The following is a 22,298-nucleotide window of genomic DNA, read 5'->3' as shown; positions in this document are numbered from 1 at the left end:
AAACAGAGCCCAACTTTAACTTAAAGTTCAAAGTCAAGAAATAGGCTGGAGATATGAGCAAACGACAAAAAAAGGACTGGACCATAAAAAGATACTATGGTGTCAGGGAAGATGAAGATATAAACTCAGAAGAAGACGACAATGTGAAAACAACTACAAACAAAGTCTCAGAGAAGAATGCTAATTGGACCCAAGCCCAACAAAAATTCTAGAAAGAATTAAAGAAAAAAATACGAGTAGTAGAGAAAAAAATTGGGAAAAGAAATGAGAGTGATGCAAAAAAATTATGAAAAGAGAATTAACAGCTTGGTAAAAGAGTCACAAAAAATACTGAAGAAAATAATACCTTAAAAACTAGAATTGACCTAATGGTAAAAGAGGCACAAAAATTCACTGAAGATAAGAACTCCTTAAAAAGCAGAATTGGTCAAATGGAAAAGGAGGTGCAAAAGCTCACTGAAGAAAAAATAATTCCTTAAAAATTAGGATTGGACAAGTGGAAGATAATGACTTTATGAAACATCAAGAAAAAATAAAGAAATTAAAAGAATTAAAAATAGAAGAAAATATGAAATATTTCAACAGAAAATGACTGCCTGGAAAATAGATAGAGGACAGATAATTTGAGAATTATAAGACTAGCTATGAAAGCTATGATCAAAAAAAGAGCTTAGACATCATATTTCAAAAAATTATGAAAGAAAATTGCCTTGCTATCTTAGATCCATAAGGTAAAATAGAAAATGAAAGAATCCATTGATCACCTCCTGAAAGAGATCCCAAAATGAAAACTCCCAGGAATATCATAGCCAAATTCCAGAGCTCCCAAGTCAAGGAGTAAATATTGCAAGCAACCAGAAAGAAAAAATTCAAATATTGTGGAACCACAGTCAGGATCACACAAGATTTAGCAGCTTCCACATTAAAGGAGCAGAGGGCTTGGAATACAACATCCAGAAGGCAAAGGAGCTAGGACTACAACCAAGAGTAACCTACCCAGCAAAACTACACACAATCCTTAAGGGGAATGATATTTAATGAAATAGAGGACTGCCAAGTACTCCTAATGAAAAGATCAGAGCTGAATAGAAAATCTGACATTCAAACATAAGACTCGAGAAGCTTAAATAGGTAAACATGAAAGAGTAATCATAAGAGGTTCAATAAAGTTAAACTGTTTATATTCCTATGTGGGAAGATGATACATGTAACTCCTAAGAAAATCATCATTATTACGGCAGGTAGAAAGAGTCTACATAGTCAGAGAGAATAAATCTAAGTCAATTATGTTGGGGTGATCTCCAAAAAAATTACTGGATGAGAAAGAGGGACGCATTGGGAGAAGGGGGAAGGGAGAGGTAGGATGTGGAAATTTTTCTCACATAAAAGAGGCTTATAAGGAAGAACTTTTATACTGTAGGGGTGAATGGGGCAAGGGTGATGTTTGAGCCTCACTCTAATTAGAATTGGTTCAAAGATCAGTTGGGTATAGAAATCCATCTGACTCAATAGAAAAATAAGAGAAAGGGATAAGAGAAATAAAGTGAAATAATAAAAGGTAGGGCAGATTAAGGGAGGCAGTGGTCAGAAACAAAATAGACTTTTGAGGAGGTATATGATAGAGAGAAAGAGAAGGATAAAGAGAAGAAAATAGAATGGGGGGAAATACATAGTAAGTAATCATAACTGTGAATGTGAATGGAATGAGCTTATTTATAAAACAGAAGTGGATAGCAGAATAGATTAGAAACTTATGCTGTTTACAAGAGACACTTGAAAAAGAAAGCCACACATAGAGCTAAAATAAAGGGCTGAAGGAGAATCTATTATGCTTCCAAGAAAGTAAAAAAGCAGGGGTAGCAATCATTGAGCTCAGACAAAGCAAAAACAAAAATATACCTAATCAAAAGGGATAATCAGGCAAACTACATTTTGCTAAGAAGTATCATAGACAATGGAGTAACACAAAAAATTTTACAGCAAGTTTCTCTGATAAAGGTCTCATTTCTCAAATATATAGAGAACTGAGTCAAATTTATTAAAAAAAAAAGAGCCATTCCCAAATTGATAAATGGTCAAAGGATATGAATAGGCAGTTTTCAGACAAAGAAATCAAAGCTATTTGTAGTCGTATAAAAAAATGCTCTAAATCACTATTGATTATAGAAATGCAAGTTAAAACAACTCTGAGGCACCATCTCATACCTATCAGAATGCCCAATATGACAAAAAAGGAAAATGATAAATGCTGGAGAAGATATGGGAAAACTAATGCATTGTTGGTAGAGTTGTGAACTGATTCAACCATTCTGGAGAGCAATTTATAACTATGCCCAAAGGTCTATAAAACTGTGTATACCCTTTGACCCAGCAATACCACTTCTAGGTCTGTATCCCAAAGAGATCATAAAAATGGGGAAAAGACCCACAAAAATATTTATAGTAACCCTTTCTGTGGTGGCAAAATATTGGAAACTGAGGAGATGCCCATCAGTTGGGGAATGAGCTAAACAAGCTGTGATATATGAACGTAATGGAATACTATTGTGCAATAAGAAATAGCGATCAGGCAGATTTCAGAAAAACGTGGGAAGACGTGTACAAACTGATGCGAAGTGAAATGAGAAGAACCAGGAAAACATTGTATCAGAAACATTGTATGATGATCTCTATGAATGATTCACCTCTTCTCAGCAACACAATGATCCAAGGCAAGCCCTTTGTACAAAAATATTTATTGCAGCTCTTTTTGTGGTGGCAAAAAATTGGAAATTGAGGGGATTCTCATACATTGGGGTATGGCATATGATTTTGATGGAGTACTACTGTGCTATAAGAAAAAATATAGGGAGATGGTTTCAGAAAAAAAAACAAACAAACATCAAGACCTAAATGAACTGATGCAAAGTGAAGAGAGAATAACTGGGAGATCACTGCACACAGTAACAGCAATGTTATAATGATGATCAACTGTGAAAAACTTGGCTACTCTTATCAAAACAATGATCTGAGATAATTCCAAATGATTCATGATGAAAAACTGCTATCCCACACCATTAATGAACTCTAAGAATAAATTGAAATATAATTTTCTCACTTTCTTTTTTTTCTATATGACTGATATGAAAACATATTTTGCATGATTTCACATGTATAATTAATTGATATCATTTTACTTGGTTTCTCAGTAAGTGGGAGAGGGGTTGGAGTAAGGGAGAGAATTTAGAACTCAAAATTTAAAAGGAAAGAATGTTAAATAATTTTTTAAAAAGAGAACAAGAACCAGGGCTATAGCTAGAGGCCTGGGTTGAAGGAGATAGCACAGCAACAATACAATTGGCTCAATTGTTCTAGCAAACAATTTTGAGTCAAAGGCTTGGCTGGAAAGTTCTCTCCTCTCTATTATCAGACACTCAAATATAAATTCTACATATCTACACTCAGATTTCCCAGTCCCAAAATGCTTTGATAAAACAATGTGCCAGTTTGACCCATAAGATATAAGCAAATTTCTTCAGCCTACCTGAAGATATTTCCTATGCAACATCATTCCAGTTAATCAAGGACTTAAAAAAAAAAAACAGTAGAAAGCTGATGATTAATTAATTCAACAGAGAAGTATTATCACCTGACTAAAGTGTATGGGCTTAATATATTGATAATTACCTAAATAGGGTGGAGGGTTTGAGTGATTTATTTAATAGATTCCCCCCACACCGTTAACAATAAAGAAAAACACAAATCAGCCCTCATTCCTGTGCTGCTTCTGCAACCAGTGGCAAAATGGAGGAAAGAGTAGCAAAGATGCTAAGAATTAGAAAAATTTTGGTCCATCTACAAAAATGTGTTACTCTAAATAGGAGATTCTTGACCAATGACCAATGAGTTGAAATACACTGAAAAAAACTGAATCATATCAATTTTTACAGTCTTGCTATATGGGAAACCAGAAGACAAAAGAAAGTTGTGGCTTAAAGAAAGGATTCTTCTTGGAGAGACACTCAAACGAGTTAGCTAAATTAGTTTTATTGTGTATCCAAAGACAATAAGAAACATCATTTCACGGGACATTTGGTCATTATCTATTATAGTATTCATGGTAAGTATTTGCAAGAAGACCACCTTGAAAATAATTGCAGTTTATGAACCACCTGTCACAGAGGATGAAAAGGTAAAGAAATGGTGCTGATAGTGATATGGACCAAACAATATCACAAAAAATGAAGTTAATTGTATGTCAACAGATAGGAAATGACTATTAATGTAGTCATCAATCCTGAATCAACTATGTACAGTTACACCACTCATTTGTTAAGGCAAAGACGAAAATTAGTACAAAACCAGAAGAAGAATAAAAATGAAGGGGTAAATGCCATGTAATTAAAAGAATTCTAACTTGACATTTAAACAAATTATTGACGCTAAAAATGAGAAATGGTTGGGATAAAGGACATAAATACTGATTATGACAATCTCCTATGGAAGTATAAGCAACATAAATTAATTGCCATAACAAGGAGAACAAAAGAGCCTTACCAAATAAATAAATAAATAAAAAACAACAAAAAGGCAGAGAACCTTCACTCCACTGAATCAACTCTTAGTTTTCTTGATGCATATGCTTGTTGAGTATTCTTCCTCTACTTTGACTACTTTGACTAGGACTGGAATATTGGAGTATTTATAACTATTGATTCAGCAAAAGTTCAGTTAACTGTGGTATAATTATTAAGCCACAGTATCAAAAAAGAAATTAATCACAGAGATACTCAACTTCATTGTCATATTTATACTTCATTTGTACAATTGAAAACATAAAGGAAAAGATTATGAATAATCCAAGGATCCATTTCTTTGGATCACATAAAAGTGATCATTTTATGTATGACATAGACTTCTCCATGTGACTATTTTTATTGGGCTCTTAAGTCCAGGAAGACAATGAAACAATGTGTTAATTAGCCAGTCATTGACTTTAATTAGTTACAATATTTGAATTACCCAACAGATGGCACCTTACTTAAACAACTAGCCAAGGCCACCTAGGCCCTCTCCGGAACATGATCACAGCAGAAGTCTTTTTTCCCTTTTTAGTATACTGTAGCATCACCCCTTGGCCACTAGAGAGTAGTAAAGGCTGAAAATAATGTAGTTGCTCTCGGGAAGCTTTGGTTAAAGTCTCACTGGCCTGGTTCCAAATTTGTTAGAGAATGAAATCTAAGTGTTCAAAATACTAAGATGTATAATTTACTGTCTTTATCTGACTGAACCTGTGAAATATTTCATTTTCTTGAGTCCCTTTTTGATGCATTCATAGATTAAGGCCATTAAGCTGCCTGTTATTATACAGATTATCAAAAACTAGAAAGAAAATTAAACAAGGAACTCCTATGTGAAGGCCGTCATTACCAACTACCTCCCTATCCTAAGATTCCCTCCATCTCTCTTCCAAATCTCTAGGAACAGACAGGAGGAATACTAGCTGCATACACTGGCAGCCAATGGAAAGAAATGGAGTTAAAGGAGGCATTTACTTCTTACTTTATCTCATGGTCAAAAAGAGAAATGAGTTTATCCAAGATACTTAACCAAAACCAAGCAACTCTGGATCTTTTTCCTCCTCACAGCCCCTGGTCACCATCTCTGTTCCAAGACTGGAAGCTCTCCCAGTTTATCTTCCTCATCCCACTCCCCTTCCTCTGATCCTTATGGTACCTATAGGAACACTGGAGTCATGGTAGCTGCTGGACCTAGACTGCTTCTAGCCAGCACTGACCCTGTATCTACACTTCTTGTCCATGCATGTCCCTAATCACACAATCACCACTGCCTCTCTGCTACAAGTCCAAATGATAAGGTAAGATGAAGAAAGCTAGTAAGTGGAAAAGGGATCCACAAAAAACAGATTGTTGTTGTTTAGTAGTTTTTCAATCATGTCCAACTCTTGGTAACCCCATTTGGAGTTTTCTTGGCAAAGATACTGCAGTGGTTTGCCATTTTCTTCTCCAGTTCATTTTACCGATGAGGAACTGAGGCAAATAGGGTTATTTGACTTGTCCAGGATCACACAGATAGTAAGTGTCTGAGGACAGGTTTGAACTCATGTCTTCAGGCCTGGCACTCTATACTTTGTCACATAGCTGCCCCAAAATACAGATATCATCCTTTTATTCTAATGTGACTCTGCCCCTTTCACAAGGTGAAGACTCATCCCAAACCTAGAGTGGGAATGGTTAATCAACTTATAGTTATAGAGTATCACTGGGAGAATACCGGTGTTGAAAAGACAGGTTTTGTGTGTCTGAGCAGCTTGGAATTTCACAAAAGTAATCTGTGTGTAATTTCACAAATGCATTATGTCTTAATCTCCTTTCAATTCTGGGCTTAGTTTATTGTCCATCTGTAGTACTGCTGAGGTTTAGGGGAGTTGGGACCCCAAAATCACAATACCCGGGTCATGCCCGAAAGAATTCAACCCAAGCCTTCTTTCAGCCAAAGACAAGGTTCATTAGAACATCCATCATGTTGAGCAGACTCTTAAGGAGTCTGAACATTAGTGAGCTATTGGCTAGATTTTAAGAATCTGAGCATCTTAATGGAGACAAGATAGATCCTATATACAGAAAGCCTACGGGAGGGATCTAGGAGTGGCCAAGTAGTCTATGAGGTAATAGAACTCCAGAGACCTGGACCATGTGGCCAAGGGAGAATGGAGCCTAGATAGGATTAAGTGTGGGAAGTGGCTAGGGCCATAGGGAGGTAGGGCTAGGCTAGGTTAAGGGTAACAGAGAATTGAGAGATTGGGTACAGGCGAATGCCAATTTGGCCACGTGGGAAAGTCCAGGGTTTTTCCTTTTTGGGGTCTAGATCCCATCCTTATCAGTACCTATCCAAGACAGATTTACTTCTAGCAATGGTGTGGTGGTATGTTGTGAGCCTAGGCAAGTTAGTCATTCCTTCTCACTAGCCTCCACCCTTAGGTAGGTCAGGTTACTCCTTTCTAGCCACTTCCTTATCTCCTCCCCTCTAGGGAAGTATTCTTCCTTTCAAACTAGCTTCTGGAAAACAATGGGAGGGGAAGTGGCCAATATCCTGCTGGCATCTCAAAGCCAGCTAGCTCAGCACAGCTTACCTCAGCCAAAACTTGACTCATTTGGAAAATGGATCAATAATTGTTCTTTTGTTCACCCCAAGTTCTCAAGCATAAACTGCCCAGGAAAACATATAATGCAGTTGTAAAAATCTATTTCTCTCCTTCGTTGGTGCCTTCCTCTTTTGTCACTCTCGGCTACATTTGAGTATGAAGCACATGGCTGCGTAATGCAATAATTAACTATATTTATCTTTGAACCAGCCTTAAAGAGAAAGTAAAAAGGAAGGTAAATAAATTTAAAGAAGCTGAAATGTTTTGTTTTTGTTTTTTGTTTTTTTGTTAGGAGGTACACACTCTATCAAGACAAGTGGAGGGAATGAGGAGGAGAGTGAGGAATCGCCATTTTGGAGTTCTGTCCTGCTAGATGAGTTAAGCAAAACTAGATCCATTCAGACACACTTCCTGACTCCAAAGTTCAGTGCTGGCAATCTCATTACTGTAGTTCTCCTGCTTCAAGGGATTGCTTTCCCAAGCTTCTTCTCTGCTGTTTGTGGGAGATGTTCCAGGGCACTCCCTCTTCAGCCCACATGCACTGGTACGAGCTCAATTTCCCCTCTTGAAGGCTTCCACCCTCTCCCTCCCTTAGAATCAAAGGGGCTAGCTTGTCAACCAATGTCCAACTGATCAGTCATGGGATCAGTGCAACTCACTGCAAAATGCTAAGAGAGCTTTGTACTCTTGAAGGATGGTTGACCCATCCAATTGTATTTAATTCTTTCTTTAAGTCCATACATATTTCATTAGTATAGGGAACTCTCCCTATACCATCTTCATTTATGCTTAGATGAAATTCCTTCTACTGAAGCAGATTGGCAAACCTTTGGTTAACAGTCTTAGTGTAGTCTGGATACTGAGAAGTTAAGTAACTTGCTGAACTCAAGTTGTCCTAATTTTAAGGCCAGCTGCATATCCACTATCTAATAAATTCTTCATTCATTTGTTTGTTGGTTGTTTTTTTCATGTCTAGATTTCACCTTCAGAAGATGGCAGAGTAAAAGCAGTGACTTGCTTAAGTTCTCCCCCAAACCCTTCCAAATACCTGTAAAATATGGCTCTAAACAAATTCTAAAGTAGATTTTTACTTCAATCTCTCAAGTGGTCACAGAGCTCATTAAGTAGGCTCTGCAATGGTGGAGCTTAATACAGTTAACACAATATCTCCCATCAACTGGAGCACCTGGGAAACTTCTCTTTATACCAGGATCACTTGCATTTGGACTCTGAGCATTCTCAATGACCATGTTAAACACATTTGACAGACACATGACCTTGTTTTATGTCAGACTTATCTCTGCTGCATTGAACAAGAAACCTGGTATGATCCTGATATATGCTAGGGAGACACCCTGTTGAAGGAGAATCTTTCAAGCTATAATTTGCTCTACCAAATCAAATGTTTTTTTAAAAAATTAATAATTGGGGCAGCTAGGTGGCTTAGTGCATAGAGCACTGGCCCTGGAGTCAGAGGAACCCAGTTCAAACCTGGCCTCAGACACTTACTAGCTGTGTGAGCCTGGGCAAGTCAGTTAACCCCAACTGCCTCCAAAATAAATTTTTTTTTAAAAAGTTAATAAGAGACAAAGTCAGATCTTATATTTTCTATCCTACTCATTCAAACGTACGACTGTGAAGATGCTATCTGTTATATAAAATTGTCTGTAAACATCTGTTAAAAATATTAATAGCAGCGTTCTTTGTAATAGCAAAAACAAACAAAAGAGCCCCAAGGGTGAAACCCGTGTGTCTAATGGAAAAGGAAATGACTAGACAGATCTTGATATGTGAACATAAGAGAATATTATTTTACCAAAATGATAAAGGATACAAATGTATATACATATACATGATTAGTACATATTTGATTACAGTATACACCCAGGGAATTTTTTAAAGCTATTTATTAAATGCCAAATGATAAAGGATAGTTTTTTTATTCATCAAGTAAACTAAAGAAATAAAAACTTAAAACTAAACTCTAAAAATACTAACTTTCAAAATTAGATGCAAAATATCATATTTTTTAAATTAGAATATGCCTGGGTACATGTAGCACATACTACACATATGCCTATGTACAAATGGGAAGACATGAAGTACTTGAAAAGGAAGATATATTTCAAGAGGAAAACAAAGAGGAAAAAGGACATAAAAGGGGAATGAACACCAATGTTTGGGGTGTTAGAGGGTAGAAGAGTATATAGAGAAGGAAAGACCACAGATCGTCCTTCCTTTTGGAAGAAGACCAATGACATCACAGGGTGAGGTCTCAACTCACAAGTGAATTGGATTTAAGTTAGACCAAGATGCACAAAGCTGTCAGCCTCACTCTCTCTTTCACAGTCAGCTAAGTCAAGCGGCAAGACAAAAGTCAAGAGGACTTGCGATGGCCCAGAATGCATCTTAAATATTTAACCAAGCTCTAAGCATTCCACAGCACCTGCTCCAGTCACCATCACGGCCATTGGAACAAATTGTTCTCATCTGCCCCTTCTGCTGAGGGAAGTCTTCACATGAGTGGAGTAGACATCCCTCTAACTGACCAACAGGTTTGAGGCCTGTCAGTTACCCTCAACCTGGTTAAAACCATTGTGATGGAATGCTACTGTGCTATAAGAAATGACAAGCAGGTTGATTTAAGGAAAATATAGAAAGACTTGCATGAAATAATTAGTGAGATGAGTAGAGAATGTTGTATACAGTAGCAGCAAAATGTTATACCAACAATAAGTGAATGACTAAGTTATTCTGAGTAATATGAATATTCAAATCAACTACAAAGTACCTATGAAGGAAGATGCTATCCAACTCCAGAGAAAGAACTAATATATGGAAGTATATATTTTACGGTTTCCACATATATAAATATATATATATCTGTGTCAAATGTTGGCCTTCTCTAGTGCGGGTTTGGGAGGGAGAAAGGAAATCGCTCACAACTCAAAATGTAACCAAAAAAAATTTTTAAAGGAAGGGGAAAAAAGAAAATATAGCAAAAACAAAAGTACAAAATCCCACCTCCAGCACCTCAGAGGCACACTCACTCCATTACTACTTTGGTCTTGGTAGAGAGTGGGCTTAGATTTAGCTCAATCACTACACAGCATTAGTCTCAGGTCCAAAGGCAGCATAGCTGCTAAATGAGTTTTTGTCTCAGCTATCAATGGGGTGCATCCTGAGGGTCACTCCTGAAAGTCACTTCTTGTTCACTAGGCTATATATGGAAAGATTCACTATAAAACCCAGCATCAATTCCTAGAATCCTATACCACAGTCTGGACTACTGGAGACTTATTCTCCTGACCTTTGGAAACTCACAAAGTTAGAGCCTCCAAATTAATCTCCTTTACCTAAACAAAAGAAGAGGAAGTACCAAGGCCTCCCCACCCTGAATCTCACCACGTAACACTTTCTTTTACCTGACACTATTAATGAAGGAGTCAAAGGAGGAGCAGAGATCCATAAGAAAGCAACTGAAGGAGGCAGCTAGGTGGCACAGTGGATACAGCATCGGCCCTGGAGTCAGGAGGACCTAAGTTCAAATCTCAGACCAGACACTTGACATTTCCTAGCTGTGTGACCCTGGGCAAGTCACTTAACCCCAAATGCCTTTTAAAAAAAAAAGCAGCTGAAGAGAATGACTAAAGTTCTGGTCTGTGAGTGCCTTTTCAAGGCACTCCCAATTCTAGTCAGAAAAATCTCCTATCGACATGGTTGTCAGACTGCAACCAATTACAAAATGTCTACGTATGTTATGTTCTAGTCTTTCTCTGGCACCTCCATTGCCCATCATTACCCTCCCAGAAGCAGGGTCCCCAGCCTCTTCTACATGGAGAGTAACATTAGAGAGTAATGTAAGTGCCCGTTTCCTGTTACACAGACATTTATGTTTCTGGTATGCTTTTGCCAATGCAGCTCTTTTGTAAGCTATGGAGGTTCCTCCATGGCTGCAGATGCCAGATTTTGGACTCCATGCAGTGGCAGCCTAATTGCCCTGTGAAACCTGTCTTTCCATGCCTGGAACAGGAGCTGCAGATTTCTGATGACTCAGTATCCCTGAAGCAAGCAGCAAAGGCTTGCAGACACTAAGGCTGCACAGTTTCTGCAGCAACGGGCAAGCCTCTACTACCATGTCCAATGTCCTTGATTAAGCAAACAAGTTGAAAGGAGAAGTGCAGGGCTAGGACTGTGGTTGGACTTGCAACCTTCTGCCCTATATGTTGGAGGTGGGGTGGATGGTTTGGGGAAATAGGAATTGAGTAGTTGCTATGGATGCTTCTTTCTGCTATTTTCCATGCTTTTCTGTATTAAGTAAATTGTCCCTTTTTGCACCATCATGAGATGTAGAACTGATTATTGACTGGTTATGGGAAAGAAATTCAGAGGGAATATGAGTTCATGACATTAATCTGAATAGAAACAAACCTGAATCCAGTTTAGACACTTGGAAATAACATAAGGGATCTCTCTGCAGAATTTGACACTGTTGATACCCTCTCCTCCAGGATAGTCTTCTCTCTGGGTTTCCCCAATGCTGTTTTCTCTGCCTTTTCCTCTCACCTGTCCAACTACCCACTCTCAGTCTCCTTTGCTAGATCACCATCCATATGCTACCCCCTAACTATATGGCATTCTGGACCCACTTCTCTTCTCTCTCAGTACCCTCCATCAGCTCCATAGGTTTAAATATCTGTACAAATGACTCCCATGTCTGTCCGTCTGTGTCTGTCTGTCTGTATCTATCTATCTCTAGTCTCCTCAATTCTAGTTTTAAATTACCAACTACCTACAGGACATTTTAAACTATCTTGTAGGCATCTCAAATTCAACATGTCCAAAACAGAACTCATCTTCTTCACACACACACACACACACACACACACACACACACACACACCCTTCACCCTTCTTCTGAGCTTTCCTATATCTGTCCCTGGCCTAGGTTCATCTGAGGTAACACCCTTTCAATGACTATGGGTTAGGTAAGAATTGAGACAAAAGATGGCCTAATTTACTATCACAAAAATATCAATCCTCTTCAAGAACAAAGAATGAATGATAACATCATTTCTGTCCCAGGCACCACTATACCTTTCAATTACCCAGATTCACAACCATGGAGTCATCCTCCTCACTTTACTCTCCTTCACCCCACAGTTGCTAAATCTTGATTTTTCTACCTCCACAAAATCTTTCATGTATGACCCCTTCTCTTTACTCCCATCTACCACCCTCATTTAGGCCCTCATCACCTCTTGCCTAGGCTATTGTAATAGCCTCTTTGCCTCATCTCTCCCCTTTCCCACCCATCCTCCACACAGCTGCCAAAGTGATTTCCTAAAGCACAAGTCTGTCCAGGTCACCTTACTGCTTGATAAACTTCACAGTTCCTTATCACATCTAGCATTAAGCACAAACACCTGTTTAGCATGTAAGCCCCTTCACAACCATGCTCCATCCTACCTTTCCAGAACTATTATACATTATTCCCTTTCATGAATTCTATGGACCCACCAGACTGGATTTTGATACTTCATATTCTATATCTGTGCCTTCGTTGAGGCTCTATGCCTACAATTCATTCTTAACAACTGCCTTTCTCCCTTAGTGCCCTTCAAAGTTCAGCTCAAGTGTCACCTTTTTCATGAGGTCTTATCCCCCAGCTAAAAGTGCCTTCCCCCCATATCTGAAACAGGAAGGTAGCACAGTGGAAAGAGTACTAGGCCTGGAGTCAGGAAGAACTGAGTTCAAGTCCAGCCTCAGAAACTTACTAATTTTGTGACACTGGGCAAGTCACTTGATCCCTCTGTTTGTCTCAGTTTCCTTGATGGGAATAATAATAGCACTTACCTAGCTAGGTAGTTGTGAGAATCAAATGAGATAACATCTGTAAAATGCTTAGCAGAGTGCCTGGCACACAGTAGGTGCTCACATAAATGCTTATTTCCTTCTTTGCCCTCCATTTATGTATAACCGGGCTTATCCAGGCATGTCTAGTTTGCCTAACATGGAGGTTACCTTGAGTAGCCTTTGAAACATGTCTAGATTGCCTAACATAAAGGCCTCCATTCCCTACCATGTGGGTCGGGATAGCCTCCTTTGATTGGCTGTCTGTACCTTTAAACCTGGCAAGACTGAGGTGTTCGCTCTCCACTGCTGTTTTCAGTCACTCTTATCGAGAGGATAAAAATCACAGTTCACCCACAGCATGGGTGCCATGAACTGAATCAGTGAAAGGAGGCTTTTCCTTCTCCTTCTCCTTCTCTTTTATCCCGTCTCAGGAAACAGACCTGGGGGCATTTGTTTCTATTCTGTGTCATTTGTTCTCAGTTTCAAATGCTGGAGGCAATTCCCAAAGGACCAAAGAGTTGGAGGCTTGGAGACCCTGAAACCAGGATTGCCAGTAGAGTGGTACAGCTAGCCAGCCTGGCATGGAAGCTGCAAGAAGCCAGGATGCTTGGGATTCAAGCCCAAGAAAGGTTTTGGACTTGGAGCTGAGACAGTACTCTATGAGAACCGAGCTAAAGCTATGAACCTAAACCCTTTCCCCTCCCTAGAGACTGAGACAGTACCAAGTGGAGGGGAGGGGTCATCCAAAGCATAAAGAGAGTAAGTTTGTATATTTGACACTATAATTGGAAGTAAATATTTCTTCATAAAAGCTAATCTATCACTGGCTAAATGGAACAGGGGTGCAGGGGTCCACTTGAGGGAACATTGGTTGGGGCTAGAGCCATTTGCAGAGAGCCTAGACACCCCCAAATCCCTTTGAGGGTACTAGAGAACCCTGTAAGGTGAAATGTACCCTCACTGGCCTTCAGGCAGCAGGGGCCAGGGTGGTATATGTTATATACATATTTATTGTGCATGTGTATATTCTTATATATGTTCATATCCATACATAATTGCCATATTATCTCCCCTGATAAAATGTAAGCTATTTCAGGACAGAGACTATTCCCCCCCTTTTTTTTGGCAGCTAGATGACCAAATTGAGTGCCAGGACTAGAGTGAGGAAGATCTGAATTCAAATTTGGCCTTAGACACTAGCTATGTGATCTTAGGCATACCACTTAACTACCGTTTGCTTCAGTTCCCTCAATTGTAAAATGGGGATAATAATAGCCCCTACTTCCCAGGGCTGTTGTGAAAATCAGATGGAATGATATCTATAAAGTGCTTAGCACATTGCCTGTTACACAGTAGGCACTCTCTAAATGGTAGCTATTACTAGATACTAGCATTTTTTTGTTTCTGTATCCTCTGCAGCATCTAGCACAAAATACATACCTAGTAAATGTTTGTTGATTGATTGATTATATATTATAAATATGTACTCATGTAAAGAAGTCTAGGAACCTTAGGTGAGAAACATGGTCAAGAGTATTTGGAACGGGCAGCTAGGTGGCGCAGTGGATAGAGCACCAGCCCTGAAGTCAGGAGGTCCTAAGTTCAAATGCGGCCTCAGACCAAACACTTGACACTTAGTAACTGTGTGGCCCTGGGCAAGTCACTTAACCCCAATTGCCTAAATTAAAAAAAAAAAAAAAGAGTATTTGGAAGAGGATCTATGGAGGGGAAACCAAAAGTAATATTGTTGTAGGATGACTACGACATAAGAAGAATCAGATAAGGAATTTTCAAAATATCACAAACCTGGCAAAGAAACATGATATTGTTGTAATGGAGAATTTGTACTATCCAGACATCTGCTGAAACTCTCTCCTAAAAGCAAAGCAAATAATGAAATCTGCACTTACCTTAATGATACTCACTTCAGTCAATCAACAAATAGTTTAAGAGGTACAAGAAATGTTGCTGAAGTAAAAGAATGAACCTTAAAGGCAAGGGACTGTCCCATCTTAGAGTTTATCACAGTGAAGGTAAAGGAAACCATGCAATATGATTTGCATTTTATGACTTAGACTTTGGGACAGCAAATTTCAAAAGGTTCAAAGAAAAAACAAGTAAGATTAGTGTTCAATGGCCTAATATTTTTGCAGGGGAAGTTTTCCCATGAAGAATAGGAAGCTCTCCAAAACGAAATTCTGAAAAAGAAGCAAAAATGAATGAATGCCATAAGGCAGGGAAATATAAGCATTCTGAAGAAACTGATGTGGACATAAATGGAATTAACTCATTACTGAACTCAGAAATTAAAAAGATAAATACAGAAAATAGAAGCAAAGGCAAGTAAGTGAAGATTAAACACATAAATAATGTGTCAGGAGTAGCTAAAGTTCAGAACAAATGGGGAACCAACGCTAAAGAAACTAAATTCTTAAACAAGGCCTCTAGTATTTCAGGTGGACTCCCTATAGAGAATTTAAGATAGATGGGCTGATTTAAACTTATAACAGAAGGAAAGAATTGTTAATTATCTTATATTTTTCTTCAGTTCTAACAAGGAGAATGGCTTTTGGACTGGAAAGGTCAGAACACCAACCATTAGCAGAACAGGGAAACCCAAAATGAGATGATCAGGCAGTATCTAGTAACCCACAATGAGTTCAAGCCACCAGCCCAGAAGAACAGCCCTAGAGAATTGAAAGAATTGGCAAATATGATTGCTGAACAGCATGAGGAAGTAGTTACTAGAAACAGGCAGTAATTGCCAGTGTGGTAGCCAAGCAATCTTTACAGGTGATGACTGTCCCTACATCAACAAGCTCCACTTCTTATAGTAACCATTATTGAAATCTACCCATTTGCCACTAAAGGCAGACAAAAACCTTGGTCTTATTTAGCAGCACTGGCTAGGCCTTTAGGATGCAACTCCATAACTTTGCTATAGATTAGGCATGGAATGGATAACCTTTATCGTTAGATAACTAAGGGAACTTATACTTGATTAGGTGGTACAATTAATGCAAGAGGAAAGGTCGTTATTGGAGAATTATCTGTGATTCAAACTTAGTTTTTGACAGTTTGAGGAGTTTGAGGACAGATGCATCAATGATGATATTGGAATTAAAGCAAGAGAATTGGTCAGCATAGTACTATAAAAGAAAGAGTGCTAAACTTGGAACTGGGAGAGACTTTAGCTAGAATCCTGCCAAAAAACCCTTACTATAAAATTAATTTTAAGGAAAGGGAAAAGTTAAAGAAGTGAATAAATTTTTTTTAAGTTCCAATACAATGAATAAGCAATGTAGAACAACAACAACAACAACAAAAAGCCAAAGAGAAGATACCAGAAAATGATAGTTTCATCCTTGAAAAGGTGAAATATAACTTCATCCAAGGCTCTAGAAACAAAACTGGATCTATCATAAGGCACTAGAACTAAAGGAAGTTCTAATATCAAAGGCTGAATTTAAATTAATAAAAGAAAGGAAGTAAGTTTTTAAGAAGAGTGACAATTAACACAACTTCAATCAGTGAAGAATATTAATAAAATAACAGACTTGACTTTAATGTACACCTGAGGGTGCTGTGTGTAATATATTGTATACTACAGCATTTTACATTTTTAAAGTTGAGTTTCAATAAATTACAATATTTTGCCCCCCCAAAATAAAATAAAAATAACAGAATTGTTGAAAAAATATACGTGGAGTAAAAATGACAGAACAAACAATAAAAAAACAGAAATAAATACAACTGATAGAATAATTGTGAACTCTATAAGTAAAGGTAATAGAACTAGAAAACAGAACTCAGGGAGATAACCTGAGAACTACTGAAATACCTGAAAAAATATGAAGAGAATCTAAATGGTATATTTCAAGAAATCATGAGAAAGTCAAGGTATAGAAATCAAGATACAGGGTCCAGATTGACAGATCTAGAGACGATGGCACAATAATACATAGAAGAATCCCATATTTAACTCACCCAGATATATCATCAAATTTCAAGAATAGAGTAATAGATATTATTTTACAAGCAGCCAAGAAGAAATATCACATATCAAAAAACATCAATGAGAATCATGCAGAATTTTTTTTTAATCCAGGATGAGAAATGGGAGAGCTGGAATATAACGTGCTGTAAACCAAGGTAAATTGGGCTTTGTTAAATAACAATTACCGATAAAACAAAACCGAGAATCTTTTATCTTCCCTTTTCGATGCATTTTATTTTAACAAAATACAAAAATATTTTCATCCTTCTGCCTCCCCCATCCCCCTCCAGCCCCATCAAAGTACATTCAATGAATGTACATGACATAGTTCTTTTTTTGGTTAAATGTTAAAAGAAGGAATTGATACCTTAATAGCTTTGTACAAATACTGTTAGTATGACTTCAGAGGTTTTTGTCTTTAATGTTGTCTTTATTTACATTGTCATTGTGTATAGTTTTTGGGGGACTCTTTTCTTCATACTGCATCACTTCACATAAATCTTTCTAGGTTTCCTGGAATTCTTTATATTATTTTTATGGTATAATATTAAATTATATTCCCAAATCACAGTTTGTTTAGTCATCCCTTGATTGATAAAATATTTTGTCTCTAGTTTTTTGCTAATATAAATAATACTGCTACAAAAAATTTTGTATGTATGGTTTTTTTCTTGCTGACATTAACCTCTTGGGTTGTCAGTACCCTAATCTGAAGCCTTTGGTCTAATCTAAATAAAAACTTGATTAGTCTTTAACTATGAATTTTGAAGTAGTCACATACTAAAATTTTTTATTTTATTATTCTTATCAAAAGTCTAACCAGTTCCTAACCCATCCCTGGGCCTATCTGATTATCCCAGGACTCCTCTTTCAAATGATTAGGATAATGATCAAATTAAGAGAAGTCTTAATGGAAGTATCTTATGAGCCCACCTTTGCCTCTTTGAAACAAGAATCCTTTAAGGGAATACAGACAATTCTGGATTTACCCAGATACGTGCTGCCTCCCAACCACCCACCAAAAAACAAACAAAAAAACAGCCCTCCAAATGAAAGCAGATGTTTGAAGAGAACGTCACTGAAGCTGGACCAGTTGCTTGACTTGAGACCTCCTGCACTAAGAGGGGACCTTTGCCCACTTTGCCCACCCACCTGTCCTCTCCAGCATCTTGTCTTCCATCCCTCCCATTTGGATCCCCTCGACTCTGTCTTCTCCTGTCTGTGCCCATGTCTGGTCCCCACACATCTACCTTCCCTGCCCACAAACCTGTTCTTCCTCCAGGGTTCCAGTCAGGCTCCACTGAGGCTGGCCCTGTGCATTCTTCCTCCTGCTCTCCCTTCTCTGTCCTTGGCCCCCCACATCCGTGAACTACGTGCTGGCCCCCTCACTCCCTAGGTTGTGTGGCCCCCCTCTTGCCTCCCTCTCATCTACTGGCAAATTCACATTAAGTTGCTTTATCAAGGGGTCTGTGGACTGGTCTACCAGACTGCTTGTAGTCAAAAAGGAATTGAATGATTTTAGGAAAATCATTCTTTAAGGTACGCCAAAAATTAAGTGACTATTATTTGCTGGAGACTATTATCTAAACTCTGAACCCTTCTTCAATCTTGACTGTAAAAGTTTGTTGTTTGAAACTATAAATTGTAACTCCAAAATGGCCTGTGTTCAAGGGATTTCCAAGGATATGAGGAGTTTGGATTTTTGTCTAAGGCGAAAAATGCCTAACTAATCTAAATTAACAAAAATTGTTTTTAGTAGGTTTGTAACTAAAATGAAGGGTATAAAGTTTTCTTCTACATTACAAATTAATCATGGATATTGCCTTTGATACGCAAACCCACCAACAAAAAGAGCTTTATCAAGGTAAAGCAACTTCAAAACTATGAATGTGTTGACTCAAAGTACCTTCAACTTATTTTGAAGAATTTAGGGAAAAGATTGTTTAATTTCCCTTATTTCAAGAGAGAAAACAAAGAAATAATGGCCATTAATTAACAATTAACCCCAAAAAGATAAAAGGAATATTTTGATTGAAGATTTTTTAAAAGGGGGGGGAGTGGAAGGAGAAAGGGAAAATTGGACAAACTCTAAGTAACTCTGCTTTCTGAACCTTGGAAAAGGGTGCTGAAGTTGAAAAAGTTTGAATATTTCATATTCGTAATAGGAGAAACTTAGAAACTATGCTTATAGTAAGGTGTATGTCAGTTCAAAGACTAGAATTAGGTTGACACTAGTGAAATAATGTTGACTGCATTTTGTGCTGACAAATAATAGGCTATGTTTGAGTACAAACCAAACAATAATAATCTTTAATATAAATGGATTCAATTCCCCTACAAAAAGGATTTAAAAAGTAAGACCCCATAGTATGTTGCCTATAGAAAACATACCTAAAGCATAAGGTCAAATACAGACTTAGGATGAGAGGTTGCAATAAAATTTACAATTCTTCAGCAAATGCCGGAAAATCAGGAGTGGCTGTCAGGATTTGAGACAAAGTTGAATTCAAAGGAGAAAGTAATGGGAAAGACAAAGAAGGTATATAATACTTAAGGTACCTCAAACAATGAAACAATATCATTTAATTTCCTAATGTGAGATGATTCTTTTTAAAACAATTTTTATTATGAAATTAACAACTATTAACAACAACAAAACCCCATGTAAAACAAGTGACCAAATCTTAATCAAACTCCTTAGCCTTTTTAATGATGCCTTTTTACACATTCATTTCCAAATATATTCCCTCTCTCCACTCTCCTACTCAGTGAGATCTCCCTGCAATCAATCTACCAATCACTTTGTATTAAGAGTTTACTGTGTAACTAGCACCTCTGGTGTGAGGGCTTGTTGAGCCCTTTTCAGGGCTGCTTATCTGCCTTTTGTGTACACATTTCATCCAACTCTCACCTGTGGCTCTGAAAAGCTGTAGCATGGTACAGTGCCCACACTCCTTTTAGTAAAACTGTCTCACCAGATGGACAAAACCAGATTGAGGGTAACCAAAAGGCCTCAGATTTGTTGGTGAGTTAGGAGGATGTCTACTCCAAGCATGTGAAGACTTCCATTGGCAGAATGGGTAGATGAGAACAATTTATTCCAACGGCCATGAAGTTGGCTAGAGTAGGTGCTGTGGAGGGCTTAGAGTTTAGTCAGGCACTGAAGATGCCAAGATCAATCACTGAATCTCAAGCCATTGCCAGTTGTCTTGACTTTTGTTTTGCCACTTGACGATGACTTCGGAAGAAAGAGTGAGGATGATGACTTTGTGCAACTCTGCCTCACTTTAATCTAATTCACTCAAACAAGTCATCACCCCATGATGTCACTGGCCCTCTCTGAAAATGAAGGATTAACAACAACTCTGTGTGGGGCACCATCTTAAGCCCTGCAGATTCAAAAAGAAGCAAAAGACAATCAAAGAGACAAAAGACCATGGGAGAGCCAATACACAAACAAATATATACCAAGCAATCTATATATGAGATAAACAGGAAATAAGTAACAAAGTGAAGGCACTGGAATTAAGAGTGGTTGGAGAGGGCTCCCTGGAGTGGGATTTTAGTTGAAACTTAAAAAGAAGTCAGGGAGGTTGGTAGGTGGAGATGAGGAGGGAGCGCATTCCAGGCATGGGGGATAGCCAGAGAGAATGTCTGGAGCCAAGAGATGGAGCATCTTGTTCATCGGAACAACCAGGAGGCCAGTGTTGCTGGATCAAAGAATACATGCAGGGGAGTGTGGTATAAGAAGACTGGAAAGGGAGAAGGGGGCTAGGTTATGAAAGGCTTTGAATGCCAAACAGAGCATTTTGTATTTGCTCCTGGAGGCAATAGGGAGTCACTGGAATTTATTGAATAGAGAAGTGACATGATCAGGCCTGTATTTTAGAAAAATCACTTCAGTAACAAATAGAGAATGAATTGAAGTGGGGAGAGACATTAGGCAGACAGACCCACCAGCAGGCTATTGCAATAATCAAGGTGTGAGGTGATTAGCACCTGAAGTAGAGTAGTAACAATGTCAGAGGAGAGAAGGGGGGTGTATTTGAGAGATGTTGCAAAAGTGAAATCAATAGGCCTTGGCAATAGATTTGATATGGGGGGGGGAGGTGAAATAAGCGACAGGAATACAAGATTACTCCTAGGTTGCAAAGCCTGAGGGACTTAGTAGTGTTAGCCTCTACGACAATAGGGAAAGTGGGGAATTTTTGTCCTGGACATACTGAGTTTAAGATGCCTATTGGACATCCGGTTCAAGATGTCTGAAAGGCAGTTGGAAACAGGAGATTGGAGAATCATCAGCATTGAGATGATGACTAAATCCTTGGGAGCTGATGAGATCATCAACCAAAGTAGTACAGACGAAAAAGAGGGCCCAGGACAGAACCCTGAGGGATGTTCACAGTTAGAGGGCATGATCTGGAGGAAGACCCAGATAGATAGAAGGGGAACCAGGAGAGTAGTATCCTGAAAACCTAGAGACAAGAGAGTATCAAGGAGGAGAGAGTGATCAACTGTGTCAAAGGCTGCAGAGAGGTCATGGAGAATGAAGATCAAGAAAAGGTCATTGGATTTGGCAAATAAAGAGATTATTAGTAACTTTGGAGAGAGTAGTTTCAGTGTAATGATAATATCAGATATCAGATAGTAAGGGATTAAAGAGAGCAGTGAAAGCAGAGGCACCTTTTCTAGGAATTTAGCCACAAGTGGGGAAGACAGGTAGGATGGTAATTATCAGTGAGGGTTTTTTCAGGATAGGGCAGACAGGCATGTTTGTAGGCAGAAGAAAATGAGCCAGTAGAGAAGACATTGAAAATAAGTAAAAGTGTGGAAATGACAGAGGCAGCAATTTGTTGGAGACAATGGAATGGGATATCTTGAACAAGTAAGAGGTTAGGTTTGGTAAGGAGTAAGGCCACTTCATTATGTGAGACAGGGGTGAAGGAGGGCGTGGCAGAAAGCACCTCAGAGATAGGAACTGAGGAAGAAGGGAGAAGAGGGAGTTAAAGGCAACAAATGCTTTAATTTTCTTTTCTGTAATATATGAGGTAAGGTTCTCAGCTGAGAGTGGGGGAGGAGGAGCAGCCATGGGAGGCTTGAAGAGGGACAAAACGCTTTGGAAGAAAAATTTTAAAAAGCAGTTCAGCAAATTCTTTTTTTTTTTTTAGTTCAGCAAATTCTTCCTTTTTTTTTTTCTTTTTGGTGAAGCAATGGGAGTTAAGTGACTTGGCCAGGGCCACACAGGTAGTAAATGTCAAGTTCAGCAAATTTTTAAAGGAAAAATCAACTGCTGTTTTAAAG

This window comes from Vombatus ursinus, unplaced genomic scaffold (genome assembly GCF_900497805.2).
Source record: "Vombatus ursinus unplaced genomic scaffold, bare-nosed wombat genome assembly UNPS02015255.1, whole genome shotgun sequence".
Lineage (NCBI taxonomy): Eukaryota > Metazoa > Chordata > Mammalia > Diprotodontia > Vombatidae > Vombatus > Vombatus ursinus.
This window is presented reverse-complemented; position numbering follows the sequence as displayed.